A 16,337-nucleotide genomic window follows, 5' to 3' on the forward strand; every position below is an offset into this window, starting at 1 on the left:
ACTCAATATCGGTATAATTCATACTCTCAACAATAATAGATCATACTCTCAATTCTGTACAATCTCTATCATAACAGTTCTGAAAATCATAACAATTACAGACATAGTCCGTTCTTCTATCTGACTTCAATTATACGATGTCTACTGTATCAGAAACACCATATATGATTCTTATTCAATTCTGACAATATCATAATTTCAAATCATATCCAAACGTAACAAAACTTACGTCCAGTTGTAACCTGCGCCGATAGAAACACAGTACTGAAGTCGGATTGTAATTCGGACGGCCGAATCTTCCCTAATCACAAATCTAAATATCAAAAAGGCGTAAGGATTATTTCTTAACCTCCCACGACCCTTTTCTCGGAAATTCTGAAGAGGAAATGAATTTGCTATCAATATATATATTGCATGTGGAGACCAAGTGGCTCATTGCATGTTCTGCACGTCCCGCGCTCGGGCGGACATAAGTTACCGCTCGGGCGCGGAAGTTTCTGCCGAGATACTCAGCTGAACATCTCCTGGCGCTCGGGCGGTAATATTCTACCGCTCCGGCGCGAGATGTTCTGTCCGAGACATATGCTTATCGACCATTGGCGCTCGGGCGTCACAAACTACCGCTCGGGCGCCGAACCTTCTGTCCGAGTATTCCTCTTGTTCAACATTGGCGCTCAGGCAGTCTTTTCCTACCGCTCGGGCTCCAAATGTTCTGTCCAACCTCTTGGCTTATAATACACCGACTCACGGCTTCTCCTCTTGAGCTCCTACAGTCTCAATATTGATAATTAATCCACTTCTGATTACAATACTAAAATCTCGGGTATTACATGTTTCAAAGGACTTTATTTGCTGGAATTTGGTTGTATATGGGTTAGTTAGGTGTTATTAAGCTTTGGTCCAAGTTTGGTAAGTTTTGGTTAAGTTTCGAGTCCATGCGAGTCAAAACCGGGAAGTACGTCTAAGTTTAAAAATGAATCGGGAAACGCCTAGTTTTATGCTTTATAAAATTATGAAAAATTAGGTTTAAGCTTAAATAATTATTATAAGTCTAAGTTTTTAATTTGGAAATTTTATATTAAGGTTTGATTTAATTCGGGATTAAAATGCATTAATATGTTATATTTAAAGAATAAATTAAAAGTCATCGATTTAAGCCGAGTAAAAATATGAAAAAATTCAAGTAAGCTTAAATAATTATTTGGGAAATGTTAGAGTCAATGAAATTAAGAAAAAGTCAAAAACGGGAAATTTTACGTCCAGAGGTAAAACGGTCTTTTTACACCTACAAAGTAGTAAACGTCATGGCAGTGCCCTGAATGATGTTTTATGTGCTAATATGATTATTTTCTATAGTTATGGATGTTTATGAAATTTTATATGTTAAAATGATATTTTAAACGTTTATGAGATTTTATATGTTAAAATGATATTTTATATGTTTATGATTTAATATGTCAAATATTATTTTAAATGTTTTGAGGTTAAAATGATTATTTTTAAATGTTTATGAAATGTTCATGATTAAATTATGATTTTCAAATGTCTATGGGATTTTTATGATTTAAGGAAGACATTTAAAAGACATGTTGCATGCTTGGTTTTAAAAGAAAAATGTGATGTTATGCATGATTTTTATAAAGTAATGAGAATGTTAAACGTTGAAGGAAGTGAAGTAATTGTGACTAATTCGATAATGTTGGAGATATCGTTAGGGTTATGGTCCAGTGGGAGCCCAACGATCGTGTTTTCATCATTACGAATATGCGGTAATGGTATGTGGTAACGGTAAGAATGAGAATATTGTGAGGGGAAAAGGCCCCAGAGGGAGCCCATTTATGGGAAAAGGCCCCATAAAGAACTCCGACGATCGTATTTCTATTCGAAAGAGGATAGGCTAGGGCCCAGTTGACCGGTGAGAGTGTTGCTGGTGTCCCCCGCCGCCCAGTACTGCGGTTTCATGTAGATGGGTCCATCGACTTTTGAGGTTTATGTCACCATGAAGAAAGTCACAATTAACGATCTGAATTCAACGAAAAGAAAATTGAAAAGGAAAAGGAAAATGTTTATGATAATGAAAATGTTTACGAAAATGTCATGTTTGAAGTTTATGCATCTTCATGAAAAAGATATTTTAAGTACAAGTATTTTTCACTGTTGCTTGTGGTTTTATACGTATTATTTGTTATAAAGATTATGGCGTGTTGAGTCTTTAGACTCACTAGGTGTGATGGATGCAGGTGAGGTTGGGGGAGGTTTTGATGGATGATTTGACTGGACTGAAGGCGTACACAACACGAGGACCAGTGCTTCTATATTTCCGCATTTATGATTCATGATTTACGTTAAAGATTTTAAGACTATTTATTTAGGTTTTTGAGAGGTTTGTTATGGGCTACACTTTTCAAATTTATTGCTTTTTAGGTTCGTAAAACATGTGACGATATCATTTTTATGACTATTGCACTTGATTTTAAAATGCTAGATGAATGATGTTTTATTTTAAAAGGGTAAAGTATTTTATTAAAATATTTCATGTGGTAGATTTAAATGGCCGAAAATTGAGTGTAAAAAAAAATTCTAGTACTTTTAAAAGCAATAATAAGGGCAGACGTTTCAGTTGGTATCAAAGCAAAGGTCCTGTAAAGGGTTGTGCCACCATCAGTGCCGGGAAGATCAGTCATCAAGCCTCAAATCGTAAGTTTTACATGCTTTATGTGACTTAATATATTGTTACCTGTATGGCGATATGAATATTATGTTTACGTTATATGTTTATTAGCTCTTTGAGTACTTATACCTTGCATGCTTAAACTGCTAAAATGAGTTAGGATATGTCACATGATTAGAGAACTTATATTTAAATGCACGTTGGTTACGTTAGAATTTGGAAAACGTTCAGATAAGATGCCTCCTAGACATGCCCTCGTTAATGGAAACCAAGCAGAGAACAGTGTGAATCAACAAGGAAATGCACCACCACCACCACAACCATCAGGAGATGCTGCTACACGTGCATTAGAGGGGATGGCTCGTCTTTTCGAGCAGCAGATACAGCAACAACAGTAACAACAGCAGCAGTTACAACAGATGTAACATGCACCTAGGCCACAACATGACGTTTATGATCAGTTCCGGAGGTTAGGGCCGAAGGAGTTTTCTGGCACCACCGATCCCTTTGCTGCTGAGAGTTGGATCCGTTCACTTGAGGTACACTTCCGTTATCTGGATATGGGGGATGCGGATCGAGTGAGGTGTACTACCTATCTATTTAGGGACGACGCTTCTTTATGGTGGGAAGGAGCCGAGAACGGTGTTAATCTTGCTACTATCACTTGGGCTCAATTCAAGACAATGTTCTACGAGAAATATTTTACTGCTGATGTGAGAAGCCGTTTGAAGAGGGAATTTATAACTCTCCGTCAGGGAGACGCTACTGTTGCTGAATTTGTGAAGAAGTTCGATAGGGGTTGTCACTTTGTACCCCTTATTGCCAGGGATGCCGAAGAAAAACTTAGACACTTCATAGATAATCTACGACCTACTATACGAAATAATGTTATGATGATGCGTCCTTTGGACTATGCTACTGCAGTTACTTATGCATACCAGTCTGAGCAATCCTTGAAGGACATCGAGTTTGAGTTACAGTGCAAGAAGCAACTGAAACGTCCTGCCCTTTTTATTGCTTTAAAAGTACTAGAATTTTTTTTTCCTCTATGATTTTCGGCCTTTACAAAAATATTTTTCTCTTTAAAATAAAACATCAACCAACTAGCATTTTTAGAAATCGAGGAAATAGTCATAAAAATGAAATCGTCTACTGTTTTACCAACCCTAAAAAGCAATAATTTGAAAAGAATAGCCCATACTAAACCTCTCAAAAATCTCTCAAAAAGCATAAATAAATAGTCTTAAAATCTTTAATTATAAATCATGATTCATAAGTCATAAGTACGGAAATAAGTAGAAGCGCTGGTCCTCGGGTTGTGTGCACCTTCAGTCCAGTCAGTTCATCTGTCAAGACCTCCCTCAAACTCACCTGCATCCATCACACCTAGTGAGTCTAAAGACTCAACACACCATAATCTTTATAACAAATAATACATATAAAACCACATGCAACAGTGAAAATACTTTTAGGTAAAAATAACATTTCATGACATGCATAAATAATTCTTACTCATTTTCATTTTTTTTCCTTATCATGACATAAAAACATTTTAACATGATCATGAACATTTTTCTTTTCCCTTTTTCCTTTTCCTTTTACTTTTCCTTTTCTTTTGTTGAATTCAGATCGTTAATTGTGACTTTCCTGACATGACATGACATGACATGATTGATGGATCCATCTACATATAACCTCAGTACTGGGCGGCAGGGACATCAGCGACGCTCTCACCGGTCAACTGAGCCTTGGCCTAACATGATCGAATAGAAATACGATCGTCGGGGCTCCCTCTGGGGCCTTCTCCCATAAATGGGCTCCCTCTGGGGCCTTCTCCCCTCACGATATTCCCATTCTTCCTCAAACCTCATAACCTCATATTCGCAATAATGAAAACACGATCGTCGGGCACCCACTGAGACCATCACCCTCACGACATCGCCATTATTAACGAATTAATCACAATCACTTCACCTCCTTCAACATTTTTCATTCACATCACTTTATAAAAATCATGAATAACCTAACATTTTTTTCATTTTTGCAACCAAGCATGCAACATGTATTTTAAATGTCTTCCTTAAATCATAAAAATCAAATAGACATTTAAAAATCATAATTTAATCATGAATATTTCATAAACATTTAAAATTTGTCATAATATCATGTAAATAGTATTTAGGACACTGCCATGACGTTTACTAATTTTCAGGTGTAAAAAGACCGTTTTACCCTTGGACTCGACCTTTTTCGAATTTGACTTTTTTCTTTATTTCATGACTCTAACATGTCCCAAATAATTATTTAAGCCTAAATTAATTTTCCAATAATTTTATTTAGCTTAAATATTAGACTTTTTTATTTTTCATTACTTAATTATTTTGACGGTGTTTTAATCCCGAAAAATCCCAAACTTTAATATAAAATTCCTAAATTCTAAATTTAGTCTTTTTATATTATTTCAGCCCTTATGGACCCCGACTCGACCCCCGTGAGCCGTTTTCCAATTTTCTTTACTTTAAAAACCCTAATTGACACCTAAACTTCGACCCCGAGCCAACTTTCGATTTTCACGAGTTACCCCCGAAACCATGTCGAACCAAAACTTGATCAACCTCCTAAATTAGCCTATTGGACCCTTAGTTCCCTTAGAAACCTTCCCAAACCCAGAAACCGAAGCCCCCACTCCCCACCTATGCTGGCCGAGAGTTGCAAATTGCATGGACTCTAGTTTCATGCGCCTAAGGACCTAGCCGACGCCTCAGCACTCAAACCAACCCCTAGTGCACCTTCTATGGACCCTAATGAGACACCCTAGCCCAGCCCGCGAGCCCTGGACAGAGCCCATGACCCTGCACCAGCCGAGCAAGTCTGCGTGCTACCCTCTTCTCTCGGGTAGGAGTCCTACTTGAGTAGGACTCCTCCCAACCCTCACGACTCGAGCCCCAACCTGGTTAAGGCTCACCCCTCGACTGAACCATGTCCCTGGCTATCCTTGACCAAAAGCCAAGACCAAGCCAACCCCTTGTACACAAAACCCGAGCCCAATCTCCATGACAGCAACTATCGAACCAACTTGAATTGGTTGTGGTTTCCGTGTGTATGGTGTGTCCCTGGGACTCTTAGATCAAGGAAAACTTTACTTGATCAATTCCTAACATCATGGCAGCCCTTTAACGTGAATAGCACAAGATTTTGGGTCAAAATTTATGGATTAAATACATGCATGTGCAATAATCCGAAAATAACAAAGCAACTTTCATGATTTTCATGCACACAATTTTTAAAACTATAATACGACATGATGAATGAGAAAAAGAGATGTATGGCATGCCTTTGCGTTATTTACGCACGAATATACGTTGACGACGAAGAACGGGACACAACCTTGGCTATCTTCTCCTTGAATCCTTCGAATTTTCTTACCAAAATCTTTCAAAGCCGTGTAGGTGTGTTGCCGTGTGTGTGGTGGGGGTTGGGGAGAGTTTTCAGATTGTGAAATAGGGTGGCCGTGAGTTTGGTTGCATGGTGTAGGGTTTTAAGTGTTTTATATTTATAAAATAACTAATTAATTTACTAACTAGGCTTAGGCCTATTAAGCCATTTAATTAGGCCCAATAACCTTTTATTAAATGATAAAAATTATTTTGTTTAAATAAGTTCGTGAATTTATTAGCCGGGTTGCCAAAAGTTCGTATTTTAGTTGAAAAAGCAACACCGATAAAATTTACGTCCCGGCGTATAAAATCACCTCAAAACCCCATATTTTCAAAAATACTAAAAAGCAACACTCATATTTTAAATAATTAAAAACAATTATTTAATAATACATTTTACGTTTTTCAGCCTTCGGTCCCCGTTCCTCGATCGTCACTTGAATAACCTTTAAAAATATATTTTATGCATGATGACAATAAAAATCTAATTTAATATCTAATCAAGTATGTCACATAATTAATTAGCAATTAAAATCAATTAATTATTCATTTTTCATAAATCCTAGATTTGCATGCAGTTGGATTACGTCTACTTAATTTTGGACCTTACAGCAACAGTATCAGAACAATAGTCAACCAAATAAAAAGCCTTACACAGGACCTCCTAGACCTCAAGGTCCTCAAAGCCTCAAGGTCAAGTCAAGAAACAAGCACCACAAAAGCCAATAAATCCTGGAGCACCAAAGCCTGCTGAAAGGCAACCATGCAAGGAGTGCAACCGTCTACATCTTGGCAAATGCGAATGGGGATCCTTTAAATGTTTCTACTGCAAGGAGGCTGGACACAAGGTTATTGATTGCCCAAAGAGGAAAGCAGCTACTACGGCATCAGCTTACGTTATGCATGCCGAAGAAGCTGAGGAAGAGGCAGACACTACGCTCATTCCGGGTAACCTAGTCATTTAGCATTTTTATATTGCGTATTATTGTATGAAATGTTAAATTGGTTATTAGAATTGATTTGGGAACAAGATCTAACATAGTGGAAATTAGGTTGCATGTCCTACTTAGTTGAATTTAAGTTACGATTTTAGAAACTATGGAAAATGATATTGATTTTGTGCCTTATTTTATGTAAAGGATGACTTAATTCCAAATAAAAATTTTAGGGCCAAAATTTAAAGAAAATCATAATAAAGGGGATTTGGGAGAATTTCGAAATTTTGGGATTTAAATTGTAATTTTCAAAAAGTTAAAGGACCAAAATGTAATTACCAAATTCTTAAGGGCCATGAATGTAATTTTTCAAAATCTTCAAGGGCTAAAATGAAAAAATTTCGAAAATAGAAGTGTCATAATGCTTATATCCGAATTCTTGGGGACTAAATTGCAATTTCAAAAAAAAAATTGGAGGGCTAAAATGCAATTTTTCAAGAAATGTTTAAGTTCAACACGCAATCTACGTATAACTTTGAGAATTAATGATAGTAAAATCCTTAAGTTCCAACACGAAAAGATTTAAAAGACATCTTTCACCGCAGGGAGGATCATCATCCAAGGTGTAGCTACCTATGCATTGCTAGATTCAGGAGCTACGCATTTTTTTATATATGAAACCTTCATCAAAAGACTGAAAATTACTCCTCAAGATATGGGTTTGGGTTTCAAAGTTTCTATCCCATCCGGTGATCTAATGCTCACGTCTAAGATTGTTAAGAATCTGGAACTTCGTTTATTCAAGGATGCGGTTCGGGCAGATCTTATTGTGCTTCCTATGCCCGAATTCGATATTATACTTGGGATGGATTGGCTATCAGCGAATGGAGTTTCGATTGATTTCCGTCAGCAATCGGTGTTTATTAGGCCACCTAGTGGTAAATCTTCTGTCTTCGAGGCAGCAAGAAACAAGCAAATGCCGCACATTATCTCTTGTCTATGTGCGAGGAAGCTTATTAAGCGTGGATGCCAAGCTTATCTAGCATGTGTCATTTCTGCACAGGAATCTATCAGTCAGAAATTAGAAGATGTTGATATTGTGAGAGATTTTCCTAGCGTCTTTCCCGAGGACGTTTCTGGTATTCCACCTGATCGTGAAGTGGAATTCTCTATTGATCTTATGCCGGGCATCGTTCCTATATCTAAAGCGCCTTATCGTCTAGCACCCGCTGAAATGAAAGAATTGAAAGATCAAATCCAAGAATTGCTAGACAAGGGTTTCATTCGCCCTAGTTATTCTCCATGGGGCGCACCGGTGTTATTTGTGAAAAAGAAAGATGGTAGTATGCGTCTTTGCATCGATTATCGGGAGCTTAATAGGGTCACTATCAAGAATAAGTATCCAATGCCAAGAATTGAAGATTTATTTGATCAGTTGCAAGGAGCATCGATATTTTCTAAGATCGATCTGCGATCTGGATACCACCAATTGAAAGTAAAAGAGTCAGATGTCCCCAAGACAACATTTCGCACGAGATATGGGCACTATGAGTTTATGGTCATGCCATTTGGGTTTACCAATGCGCCAGCGATTTTCATGGATCTCATGAATCGCATATTTCAGCCGTATCTGGATCAGTTTATTATTGTCTTCATTGTTGACATTTTGATCTATTCCAAGAGCAAAGAGGAGCATAGCCGTCACTTGAGGATCGCACTGCAGGTACTGCAAGACAGGACGCTATATGCAAAGTTCAGCAAGTGCGAGTTTTGGCTTGATAGAGTGGCGTTTTTAGGCCACATCATTTCTAGTGATGGCGTGGAAGTTGACCCGAGTAAAGTGGAAGCAGTGAAAGAATGGCCAGTACCAAAAATTGTTACCGAGATTCGCAGTTTTTTGGGATTAGCTGGCTATTATCGCAAGTTTACTCAGGGGTTCTCATCTATAGCGGTACCTATGACTGCCTTGACCAAAAAAAATGCAAAGTTTGTTTGGGGACCCGAGTGTCAGGACAGTTTTGACAAGTTGAAGCAAGCCTTGATATCAGCGCCTGTGTTATCTATGCCATCAGGACAAGGGGAGTATGTTCTTTATACCGACGCTTCCAAACTTGGTTTGGGCGCAGTTCTGATGCAAAATTATCGAGTTATAGCTTATGCGTCGAGACAGTTGAAAATTCATGAGAAAAATTACCCTACTCATGATCTTGAGTTTGCAGTAGTAGTCTTCGCACTAAAGATTTGGAGACACTACCTTTACGGAGAGAAGTGCAAGATATTCACCGACCATAAAAGTTTAAAATACTTCTTCACCCAAAAAGAGTTGAATATGAGACAGCGCAGATGGATTGAGTTAGTAAACGATTATGATAGTGACATTAGCTACCATCCGGGAAAAGCTAATGTAGTGACAGATGCACTGAGTAGAAAAGTAGCAGTTATCACTCATCTATCACTCCAAAGACCGTTGCTGTCCGAGATACAATGGTTTGAGCTTGCAGTGTATGCTAAGGGCGAGGGCCCTAATCTTGCCACATTATCAGTACATTCGACTTTGAGAGAGAGAATTCGTGATGGGAAGTCCACTGATGAACAGTTGCAAAAGTGGAGAGCTAGAGACGAAGCCAAGGGTCGAAAATTATATTCAGAGGCAGATGGTACAAATTGATATCGAGATCGGCTATGGGTTCCTAGTGACGATTCTTTGAGAGACCTTTTTATGAAGGAAGCTCATGACACACCTAATTCCATTCACCTGGGTAGCACGAAAATGTACAAAGATTTGCAGTTGCTGTATTGGTGGCCAGGCATGAAGAGAGACATTCTGAAGTTTGTATCCGAGTGTTTGACTTGCCAACAAGTTAAAGCAGAGCATCAAATACCAGCGGGAAAATTGAAGCCACTCCCTATTCTCGAGTGGAAATGGTAAAATGTCACCATGGACTTTGTTGTGGGATTGCCAAAGACAGTTAAGGGATTCAATGCTATATGGGTGATAATTGATCGTCTTACTAAATCAGCGTATTTTCTACCTATCAAGACGACTTTCACCATGATTGAGTATGCCCACTTGTATATTCGAGAGATAGTTCGGCTGCATGGGATTCTTTTATCCATTGTCTCTGACAGAGATTCGAGATTCACGTCATATTTATGGAAAAGTCTACATGCAGCGATGGGGACCAAGTTAGTATTCAGTACAACATTTCATCCTCAAACCGATGGATAGTCAGAAAGAGTTATACAGATTTTGGAAGATCTACTTCGAGCATGTGANACTGCCTTGAAAATCAATATCACATGCTCGAAGTAGATCTTCCAAAATCTGTATAACTCTTTCTGACTATCCATCGGTTTGAGGATGAAATGTTGTACTGAATACTAACTTGGTCCCCATCGCTGCATGTAGACTTTTCCATAAATATGACGTGAATCTCGGATCTCTGTCAGAGACAACGGATAAAGNGTCCGGATTTGATTGAAGAGACTACCGAACTTATAGTCAAAATTCGCGATAGAATGGAGACGGCGCAAAGCCGACAAAAGAGTTATGCAGACTAACGACGGAGGGACTTAGAGTTTGCAGTGGGAGATCATGTATTTGTGAAAATAGCACCCATGAAGGGTGTTATGCGCTTTGGCAAAAAGAGGAAGCTAAGCCCAAGATTTAGAGGTCCGTTCGAGATTTTAGAGAGGATTGGGACACTTGCTTATAGAGTGGCATTGCCACCAGCGCTTGCAGGAGTTCATAATGTGTTCCATATTTCGATGCTGCGGAAGTACATGTCGAACCCGTCACATGTACTAAATTATGAACCTCTTCAATTGACTCCAAATATGAAATATGAAGAAAGACCTGTTCAGATCTTAGCAAGGCAAGAAAGAAGATTGCAAAACAAAGTCATTCCAATGGTCAAGGTCAAGTGGCTGAATCAATCGGAAGATGAAGCTACTTGGGAAACCGAGAGAGACTTGAAGAGTTGCTATCCTGATCTATTCGGTAAGTTCTAATTTCGAGGACAAAATTTTATTTAAGGGGGGAGGAATAGTAAGGTCCAAAATTAAGATGACGTAATCCAACTGCATGCGAATCTAGGAAATAGTGGAAAATGAGTAATTAACTGATTTTAATTGCTACTTGATTATGTGGCATACATGTTTACATGTTAAATATGATTTTTATTATCATCATGCATAAAATAGTATTTTTAAGAAATGTTCAAGTTGCGATCGAGGAACAGAGACCGAGGGCTGAAAAACGTAAAAGATTTTTATTAAATAACTATTTTTAATTATTTAAAATATGGTTGATGGTTTTTCTTATTTTTTGAAAATAAGGGGTTTTGAGGTGAATTTATACGCCGGGATATAAATTTTATCGGTGTTGGTTTTTTTAACTAAAATACGAACTTTTTGGCAAGCCGGCTAATAAATTCACAAATTTATTTAAATAAAAAAAAGTTTGTTAAAATTTTATTTAAATCCTAATTAGACTAATGAGCTTAATTTAATGGCTAAATTGGCCTAAGCCTAATTAGAAAATTAATTAGCTATTTATATTATATTAAAGCACCAAAAACCCTACACCTAGCATCAACCCACACGGCCACACACTTCACAAATTCTGAAACTCTCCCCACAACCCTCAGACCCCACGGCACACACACATCACAAGTTGTAGGAATTTTCGAAGGTTCAAGGTAGAAACTAGCCAAGGTTTTCTCCGTTCTTCGTCGTCAAAGGTTTTTCGTGCGTTTAAAACGCAAAAGCACGTCATATTTCTTCTTTTTCTCATCCATCACACCATAGTATTGGTTTAAATATGTATTGCATGGAAAAACAAGATGCACTTTTCTTATTTTTGTTTTTGTGCTTCATCATGAATTTGAAAGCTTTTTAATTGATTCAAAAATATGTTTATTGTGTTAAGAAGGGGCTGCCATGTCTTAGGAAGTTATGGGACAGGTTTTACACAAGTTTTAGAGTCATTAGAAGCAACAATAACACCGCACAATACAAGAAACACAAAGCTGGAAACCATCGGGTACTGTCACGTGAGTGTAGGGCCTTGGTTGGAAAGGTTTGGTGGCTTGAATTGGCTTTGGTTGGCACCAGGGCTTGGCTAGGGACGTGGTTGAGTCAAGGGAAGAGTCCTAGCCATGCTAGGACTCGGGGTAAGAGGCTGGGGAGGAGTCCTAGCAAGCTAGGACTCCACCCCAGAGCACAAGGGAAACTTGCGCAAGTTTCAGAAGGTTTGGCAGGGAGGAGGGGCTCGGCCAGGGGGCTGGGTTGGGTTAAGCTAGGTCCTTTAGGGTCTAGAGAAGGTGGTCTAGGGTCGAGACAAGGGTTGGGATTGTTTGGTGCAGGCAGGGCCGAGCTTGAATATGAGAGCGTGAGGGGGGCCTTGTGCGTGCGTGCTGTGTTTCTGATCCAGGAGGCTTGTGCGTGGGCTCCGGGGCTAGGGCTGGTCTGGGTCGAGTTTGGGCGTGTTCTAGGGATGGATAGGGTCAGGTGGGGGTCGGTGGTTAAGGGTTGGTGGAGTCCTAGGTGGCTAGGAGTCCCAATGCAGCAGCAAGGACACTACAAACGCACACACTCATGCACTTGAGGTCGAGTCCAGGGGATTATTCGAGGGACCAAGGGTCTGGTCCATGGCTTGGGCTGGGTCAGTAGGGTCCCTAGATGGGTTGGCTAAGTTTTGGCTCAAGGTGGCTCGGGCGTGGCTCGAGTAAATTAGGAGATGGCTCGGTGTGTTCGATAAGGTGTCAATTTCAAAAATTAAAGAACGAAAATTGAATCCAAGGGTCCACGAGGGTGGCTCATGACTTGGAAGGGTAGAATAAATCTTAAAAATGTTATGTTGAAAATTTGGGATCAAAATAATGAGTTTTGGATTTATTCGTGATTTAATCGCCGCACGAAACGCTAATTAACAAGTTAATTATAACGCCTAGTTTTAAGCTTTATAAAATTATGAAAAATTATATTTAATCTTAAATAATTATTAGACGTCTAAGTTTTTAATTTGGGAATTTTATATTAAGGTTGGGGTTAATTCGGGATTGAAACGCATTAATACGTCACATTTAAAGATTAATTTAAAAGTCATCGATTTAAGCAAAATAAAATTATGGGAAAATTCATGTAAGCTTAAATAATTATTTGGGACATGTTAGAGTCAATGAAATTAAGAAAAGGTCAAAAACGGGAAATTTTACGTCCAGGGGTAAAACGATCATTTTACACCTAGAAATTAGTAAACCTCATGGCAGTGCCCTGAATGCTGTTTTATTTGCTAATATGATTATTTTCTATAGCTATGGATGTTTATGGAATTTTATATGTTAAAATGATATTTTAAACGTTTATGGGATTTTATATGTTAAAAGGATATTTTAAATGTTTAGGGAATTTTATATGTTTATGATTTAATATGTCAAAATATTATTTTAAATGTTTTGAGGTTAAAATGATTATTTTTAAATTTTTATGAAATGTTCATGATTAAATTATGATTTTCAAATGTCTATGGGATTTTCATGATTTAAGGAAGACATTTAAAGGACATGTTGCATGTTTGGTTTTAAAAGAAAAATGTGATGTTATACATGATTTTTATAAAGTAATGAGAATGTTAAAAGTTGAAAGAAGTGAAGTAATTGTGACTAATTCGATAATGTTGGAGATATCGTGAGGGTTATGATCCCAGTGGGAGCCCAACGATCGTGTTTTCATCATTACGAATATGTGGTAACGGTAAGAATGGGAATATCGTGCGGGAAAAAGGCCCCAGAGAGAGCCCATTTATGGGAAAAGGCCCCAGAGAGAACCCCGACGATCGTATTTCTATTCCAAAGAGGATAGGTCAGGGCCCAGTTGACCGGTGAGAGTGTTGCTGGTGTCCCCCGCCGTCTAGTACTGCGGTTTCATGTAGATGGAACCATCGAATTTTGAGGTTTATGTCATGATGAGGAAAGTCACAATTAACGATCTGAATTCAACGAAAAGGAAAAGGAAAATGTTTATGATCATGAAAATGTTTACGAAAATGTCATGTTTGAAATTTATGCATCTTCATGAAAAAGATATTTTAAGTACAAGTATTTTTCACTGTTGCTTGTGGTTTTATACGTATTATTTGTTATAAAGATAATGGTTTGTTGAGTCTTTAGACTCACTAGGTGTGATGGATGCAGGTGAGGTTGAGGGAGGTCTTGATGGATGATTTGACTGAACTGAAGGCGTACACAACACGAGGACCAGCGCTTCTATATTTCCGCAATTATGATTCATGATTTACGTTAAAGATTTTAAGACTATTTATTTAGGTTTTTGAGAGGTTTATTATGAGCTACACTTTTCAAACTTATTGCTTTTTAGGTTGGTAAAACAGGTGACGATTTCATTTTTATGACTATTGCACTTGATTTTTAAAATGCTAGATGAATGATGTTTTATTTTAAAAAGGTAAAGTATTTTATTAAAATATTTCATGTGGTAAATGTAAATGGCCGAAAATTGAGTGTAAAAAAAAAAAATTTCTAGTACTTTTAAAAGCAATTAAAAGAGCAGACGTTTCAAAAAATATACCAAAAAACTTCAAAAGTTTGGTCTCTCCATCCAAAATATCTCTCGACCGTCGCCAATAAGGGAGAAGAATGAAGAGTTGTGCTGGCTATCTCGTGCTGAAATTTGCTATCAATATTGTCATGAAGTCCTATCCGAGTTCGGTCCTCCATCCAAGTTTCAGAAAGCTTCAAATCACATCGTTGATTTACGGTAAGTGGTTTTTTGTTACGTAATCTTTTGTATTTTAAAATTTGTGTAAGAATATTATGACATACTTGTTTGTGTGTCTAATTATTTTCGAAAATTGTGAAAAGATATTTTTAAAATTTCGATGTATGTACGTTTTGTGTCTTCTGTTTTCGATGATCTTTGATTCTGCTGAGTCCTTTCGAAATTCTTATACGAGCTGTTTGATAAATCTGATTTTTGGTAATACACTGTTATGATTTGAGTTGGATATGGGACGACGATTATAAATTCTGTCTGGCCCCCATCAGTAGGTATAAAATTTTGTTCTGGCCTCCATCAGTAGGTATAAAACTGTGTCTTGACCTCACCCCTTAGAGGACTAACATATGGGAGATAATTTTACCATGGATGACGAGATGAATAACAGTTTTTTATTTGTTCCGATCTGATAGGATCGATTAACGTAACAAGAGTGTTTAGAAGGGGGGGTTGAATAAACACTCTCAATTAAAACTGATCTTTTCGAGTTTTGAGTTCAATTTGGTGAGAAACTGATTATCGGAATCTTGCTGGTCAATGACAATCAGTTAAACTGAAGTAGTTGCGGAAATTAACTGACTGAAAGATAGAATACAAAACTGAAATAAAATACACAAGGATTGTTTCTGGATGTTCGGAGATTTCAATTACTCCTACGTCACCCCTTCTATCTCAAGGATATGATTTCCACTAAAAGACTTTGATCGAATACAAGATTTTTATTGACCCACTTCAGTTTGGACTTATCACTGCCAAAAACTGAAACTCTTAGTATTACAAAATGTTCTCAGTGCGTAACTGATCTTAGCACTATCGAATTTAACGATTATTACAAAGTGCTAATGAGCTCAGATTGTAGCCTTGACTGCTACAAATAAATCAAGTAAGGGTGAGCTGAGATTTTGACAGAGTAACAACAAGCTTTGAATAGAGTGATATGTGTGTTCTCCCTCAGCTGTTCTTCTGTCATATTTGTAAGCTTTGCTTCCAACGGTAACTTGAGATATGTTTGAATCTTTATATCCGTTGATTGCAACTTCATCATTCCTTGGGCATTGTTTGCTTCATTTATTGTAATGCGGCGTCTTAATTGCTTTAGCCAAAATGCGTTGTTCTAAGCTATATTGACTGAAGTGCGGCGTTTCGCATTCAGTTGCAATCTGCTATGTCTCTTTGTCGGTTGAATGTTCGTTCCCGAGACATGTTTAGTTGAAGGAAGCATACGACTGAATATATCAACTGATCGGTTTTCAACTGATCAGTTTAGATCTGCTGATTTCAGTTGTTAAGTCCAGTTTGCTGAAATATAGTTGCGCGTATCAGTTGGTTGATCAGTTTTTCAAACTCTAGAATTTATAATTTGGTTCATATTATGCCAAACGCTGGAATTTCGTTTCCAACAAAAACTGATCAGTTTTCTTTATTAGATCTGCTGATTCCAGTTTTTAAGTCTAGTTTGCTGAAATATAGTTGCGCGTATCAGTTGGTTGATCAGTT

This window comes from Primulina huaijiensis, chromosome 16, assembly GCF_012295235.1.
Source record: "Primulina huaijiensis isolate GDHJ02 chromosome 16, ASM1229523v2, whole genome shotgun sequence".
Classification (NCBI taxonomy): Eukaryota; Viridiplantae; Streptophyta; class Magnoliopsida; order Lamiales; family Gesneriaceae; genus Primulina; species Primulina huaijiensis.